Source organism: Peromyscus leucopus, chromosome 3 (genome assembly GCF_004664715.2).
Source record: "Peromyscus leucopus breed LL Stock chromosome 3, UCI_PerLeu_2.1, whole genome shotgun sequence".
Taxonomy (NCBI): domain Eukaryota; kingdom Metazoa; phylum Chordata; class Mammalia; order Rodentia; family Cricetidae; genus Peromyscus; species Peromyscus leucopus.
This window is the reverse complement of record NC_051065.1, coordinates 16,537,578-16,543,980: the sequence shown is the minus strand read 5'-3', so window position 1 is coordinate 16,543,980 and position 6,403 is coordinate 16,537,578. Positions and strand designations below refer to the sequence as shown.

Genomic DNA, 6,403 nt, shown 5'->3' with positions numbered 1-6,403 from the left:
AGGTAAGTAAACGATAAGCATTTTTATGGAATGAGCTTTGTGAGTAAAACAAGTTCCTAAATCTGTAATTTTGACACATAAGACTTCATTGCACCATTGATCTATCTAGGAAATTCAAATGCTGCCTTACTTTAATACTACTCAACAATGGTTGCTCATGTTTTCCAATAAGTGTACTTGTAAAAACTTCAGTAAGAGAGATGAATGAAAAGTGTAAAGGTTAAATTCACATACTCTAACATGAAGTCAGAAAAGAGTTCTAAAATCTTTACTAGCTAAAGAAATATTAATTTCAATGACAAAATCAAAATCAGGAAAACAGTGAAATATACTCATTTATTAAAAATAATTGCTTCTATGAAATCTTTATAACCTATTATCCAATTTGAAATTTTAGACATACTTAAAACTTGATCAGTTAGGCAGATGGCTCAGTGGACCTACATTCGGAATCCCAGCACTGTATAAGATTTTATGTGCTGCATCCATCAGTAATCTCAATGGTGGGAGATAAGGGGTCAAAGATAGTTTCTAGGGTCTCATTGGCTCGAGTTTAGCTAAAAGAATGAGCTCCATTCCTTTAGAGATACCTTTTCTCAAAATATAAGATGAATACAAATGGCCTCCATATGGGCATTAATGAGTGAGTAACCACCTGACATATTAATCAAAATATGTCAGAAATGCTGGCCATGAGATTAAACATATGCATGTGATGGGGATGTCTTTCTGCACGCTGTGAAAATGTGTTGCTATGATTGGTTGATAAATAAAGCCATTTGGCCTATTGCAAAGCATGTTAGAGGCAGGCGGGAAAATCTAAGAGAGACAGCAGAGAAGAAAGGAGAGTGGGGCAGAAGCTGTCAGCTGCTTCCAGGAGAAGCAAGAGGTAACGTACTGGTAAGCTGCGAGCCACAAGGCAAAGTATAGATTTATAGAAATGTATTTATTTAAGATATAAGAGCTAGCTAGCAAAAAGTCTGCCATGGCCATAGTGTAAAAGTAATATAAGCCCTGCTCGGTGGTCACGATGGGCAGCAAGATGGCTTCCGCCACCGGGGTCACGCAGGTAGTGAAGGTTCCCTGACAGAAGAGACAATCCTAAACTCAGTGCATCAGAAGCTCTGAGATCTGCTGGGCTACCCTCCCACTCATCTATAATTTCACAGACATCTAAGGGAAATATATTCCCAAATTCGCTGATGCATCCAGGGCCACCAGACACTGCAGCGATAATAAAAACTTTACCTCAGAAATACAGAAGGAAACCTATATCTCAAGAAGAAATGGAATTTATCCAGTGTGGAGGCCCAGAAGGACCACTGTGGTTGCTGTTTGCCTTCAAGCAAAAGGATTATCTTTACCACGCAGGATTTCAGAAATGTCAAATAAAAATTGTATATTAAACAACCTAGAAAAAATACAAAAAAAAAAAAAATATAAGCCACTGTGTGTTTCTTTGGGTCTGAGCAACCATGGGACCCAGCAGGACACAGGAACACTTTCAACTACATGCATCTATGTGTGTATGTGCGTATGTATGTTTGTTTGTTTGTATATTCCTCATCTTAAATGTTAGTTCATAATATTCAGCATTGTGTATATTTTTATACATTAGTATGCAGGAAATTTCTGGCTGAAATGCTTAATATTTACTTAATACATATGAAAAGACAAAAAAACCTGACCATCTTAAATTGATGGTCAGTAATTATTTCCAGAAGTAGAATGTATCAACAAACAATAAGACATTCTTTTTTTTTTATGGGAAATACTTTGAATCAGAATCAGAACTTTTCACGATTTCTATTGTGAATAGATGTAAAAAGCATACAGGAAATATGGTTTCTCATTTTTACATGTGATCAGTATGTATTCTCATTCTTCTCATTACTGCAGGGATATTGGCTAGTAACAGCTCACCATTCTCATTTGTCTATAAGCAGGGACAAAGACAACAATTTACATGTTCATGTCATCTCTCCTCATTCCTTATAGTCATTTATAAGGTAAGGATAAAGAATTAAACTAATCTTATATAGTATTATTTTTGTTTTGGTTTAGATTTTTGAAATAGGCTTTCCCTGGGTAGCCCTGGCTATCCAAGAACTTACTGTGTAACACAGAATAGGCTTTGAACTTGTGACAAATCTTATGCTTCAAGTCTCCTAAGTACATTGATTGCAGCCATGTGGTGATGTTGTGTTCCCCAAAATATTGTATACCCTTATAAACTTATCTGGGGTCAGAGAACAGAACAGCCACTAGATATAGAGGCCAGAAAATGGTGGCATACACACTTTTAATCCTATCACTTGGGAGGCAGAGGTCCATCCAGATCTCTGTGAGTTTAAGGCCACACTGGAAACAGCCATGCATGGTGAATCATGCCTTTAATCCCAGGAAGTGAGCCTTTAATCCCAGGAAGTGAGCCTTTAATCCCAGGAAGTGATAGAAGAAGCAGAAAGGTATTTAAGGCTTGAGGACGAGGAACTAGAGCTGGTTAAGCTTTTAGACTTTTGAGCAACAAACAGTTCAGCTGAGATTCATTCTGGATGAGGACTCAAAGGCTTCCAGTCTGAGAAAACAGAACCAGCTGAGGAACTGGTGAGGTGAGGAAACTGTGGCTTGTTCTGCTTCTCTGATCTTCCAGCATTCACCCCAATACCTGGCTTCAGGTTTGTTCTTATTAATAAGACCATTTAAGATTACTGCTACAGTCACATATGACAACTATCAGTTTTAATTTATTAATTTTGAGAAAATTTGATTTTATAAAGCATTAATTCAAAGTGCTTCATCATATATAACCTTTTTCTCAATTCTTATAATTAAAAAATGTTTTTATATCCATAAGGTGGCATTTATTGAAACCAAATACCGAGGAATCAAAGTCACATACCCAAGACCAAATGGATAAAGACTGGCCATGGAAATCAACATAATCCTTGACCAAGTTCTTCTGTCTTACGGGAGCTTTTTAACATCTCCATTTTTCTTAAATATGACAGAGTTGATGATTCAAGTGAAGCAAAGACCCCGTGTTCTTACCAAGGAGCAATGACATCTTCATTTACTGGTGAGTGCCGTGGAAAAGTATTCCTAAATTTTTCAGCTGATTCAGCATTCTAACTTGAAATACTAGTCAATGTGTATGGCAGACTTAGAAAAATATACTGAAAAAGAAAAAAAAAATCATTTCTTCCAAATTACTGAGGTCAGCCATCATAGACACTAAAAGAAATTTGATTAAACATAACTAAGTTTTCAAAGTCTCAGTGCCTTTGCCTAACAGAAAAAAAAAAAAAAAAAAAAAAAAAGCCCAAGACATGCCAGACTGCTGCTACATGGGCTTTCTTTCCTTTTTTATTTTTGCTTTGCTTGGATGTGAAGATATCCTGTGAGTGAGTGTCTCATACTGAGGAGTCAGCACTGCGGCTGCCGTTGAAAGAGCTATATTGAGCACTTTATTATGCTCATCTGAAAAGCAGAATCAGTGATTATGAACAACTTACAGGACAGCTGAAAGCAGTTAAATCATTTACTTGTAATACTCCCAAGATCTTAAAATGCTCCAATATATAAAACACATTCAGACGCTGCAGCTCTTTTACACTCAGACAGCTCTCTGGAATCTGCGGGAGCTTTCAATTTCATTCCTTTTCTCCCTATTCTGTTGGGAGACAAAAGTTTCTACAAGTAGACAGTTTCCTTCCTTTTGCTTGAACTTGAGGTTTAAACTCAGAGACTTTTAAATGTAGCAAAAACAAGCAGCAGTTAGCAGAAGATTTTTCTCTATTGATACTGCCTATTTTGAATTTGGAAAGGCCCATCTATGTGGAAGTTCTTGGGCATCTATGTGGGAAGTTCTAGCCAGGTCATGTATCAATGCTCAGACCAGGGAATTCATGATCAAGGCTGACTTCAATTCAGCAGTAAGAAATGGAGAACATAATAGCCTAATCCTAATTAACACCGCCCTGGTTAAATGTGAGGTAGAAGAGAAGTGATTTGATGATAGTGAAAGTTTCCAGAATCAGATGGTTAAAAGGTACTTGATTTATATGAGTTGATAAGCACTCTTAAGCAAAAAGGATATACAATCTTTTAAACAAGTTTCTTATCATGCATAAAAATATATTTAAGAGTAGACAAAGAGATTCTTCAAAATATTACATGGATATTTAAACACCAGTGATTTAATGTTGCTACTCTTCCAAGTCCATCATCTTCATTATTCTCCTCCTCCACTTCATCATTATCATTATCATCATCCTTGAGACTGAGTAGTCACTAATTTGTTCAAATTATCAGCTCTTCTATTCACTAAGAAATCTTTTCAGTATACTTTTGTAACAGACCCCCAGACCTTAGCACAACTAATGCTATGATAGAAGTAACATTCAAGTCTTGGAACCAAGCACATAGACAGCAACTCCTGCCAAAATAAAGTCAAAGACCTAATATATCAAAGTTCATATTTCTAGAAGTCCCTAATGTACTAATCTTGCTTTTTGGATGACTATTTTTTGTAAACTGAGGTGTGTCAACCAAGGATGTGGTTTTTGTGCTTAAAATCCCACCCTAAGAATGTCTTAGGATTGTGTTCAGGTTCTTAAGATGCAGTGTAGTTGCTGGCAGACTGAAAATGACTTTCTATTGGGTTGAACCCTATAGAAAAACCAAATGGTTTTCTCTGGTGTGTAACTCACAACATGTCCTTGACTGAGGCATCTCACAGTGTTTGTGACAGCATGTATAAGATCTGTGAAAATTCAAGCCAGACACAATTCCAGAACTAGAGGGGAGGTATGTATAAAGCCCCACCTTCAGCTGAGGAGCTATTGGCAAATGGGCAGCTTCTGAGAGAGGAGACTCAGGCTTTTCTCTAAAAAGTATGTCTCCTGGTTGTTTGACCATTCTTTGAGTGGATAGCCATTACTCGAGTATATGGATAGCACAAATTGGACTTGGTGAGTTTGTAGAAGAAAGAGGAAGGTGATGAGGGGAAGAAGAGGAAGAAGAAAAAGACATGAAATTGAGTGGGAAGGAACTGGGTGGGTTTGCAAAAGGGGGTAAATAATATCAAATGCACTGTATGAAATTCTTACAGAGGTAATAAAAATAAAACAGGGAAGTGCAAAATACAGTATGCCCACTGGTCTCCTTAAAAAGTGCACTGAATCTAAAATAGGCTCTCAAGAAAGTGCCTTGTATTTTCAGGATATTTCTCCAGGTTTGTCTCTCACTGTCCCTCAAGTGACTATCCCAGGAATTCTCTTTTTAAAATAATTTTTTTACTATGAGATTTTCTATACATTTTACATACCAACCACAGATTGACCTGTCCTCCCTCCTCCTGCCCCCCAATCTTTCCCCCTAAACCAGCCCCAATTCCCACCTCCTCCAAGGCAAGGTCTCCCATGGGGAGTCTGCAGAGCCTGGTACATTCAGTTGAGGCAGGTCCAAGCCCCTCCTCCTTGTACCAAGGCTGTCCAAAGTGTCTCATCATATGTACTTGGTTCCAAAAAGCTGGCTCATGCACTAGGGACAGGTCCTGATCCCACTGCCTGGTGGCCCTCTATACAGTTCAAGCTAAACAACTGTCTTGCTTATCCAGAGAGCCTAGTCCAGTATCATGGGGGCTCCTCAGCTATTGGTCCAGAATTCATGTATTTCAAGTAGTTTGGCAGGTCTCCATATCCTTTGCTCATAGAATCCCTCCTCTCTCTCATCAGTTGGACTCCTAGAGCTTTGCCTGGGACCCGGCCATAGATCTTTGCATCTGCTTCCATCAGTCACTGGATGAGGGTTCTATGATGACAGTTAGGGTATTCAGCCATCTGATCACCAGAGTATGCCAGCTCAGGCACCCTTTTGACTATTGCCAATAGTCTATGGTGGGGTCATCCTTATGGATTCCTAGGAACCTCCTTAGAACTCTGTTTCTCCCTATTCCCATGGTATCTTCATTTATCATGTTATCTTGCTTGCTCTCCCACTCTGTTCCCATTCCAGGTGGAACCTCCCACTCACCTAAGCTCTCATCTCCCATCCCTTGCCCTCCATTACCTCCCTTACCTCCAGTTTGCTCATGTAGATCTCATACATTTCTCCATCACTAGGTAATCCATGAGTTCTTCCTAGGGTCCTCCTTACCAGCTTTCTCCCTGGAGCTGTGGGTTGCAATGTGGTTATCCTTTGCTTTATATCTAGTATCTACTTATGAGTGAGTACATACCATGTTTGTCCTTCTGAGTCTGGGTTACCTTACTCGGGATGATATTTTTTAGTTCCATCCATTTGCCTGCAAACCTCATGATGTCATTGTTTTTCTCTGTTTAGTACTCCATTGTGTATATGTACCACATTTTCTTTATCCATTCTTCAGTTGAGGGGCATC

General features: G+C 38.6%; 1 pseudogene; it reads left to right on the top strand.

Annotated features, from left to right (window-relative positions):
- The first annotated feature begins 1,030 nt into the window (after window positions 1-1,030).
- On the top strand, window positions 1,031-1,406 carry LOC114707592 (annotated as a pseudogene).
- The last annotated feature ends 4,997 nt before the right edge of the window (window positions 1,407-6,403 follow it).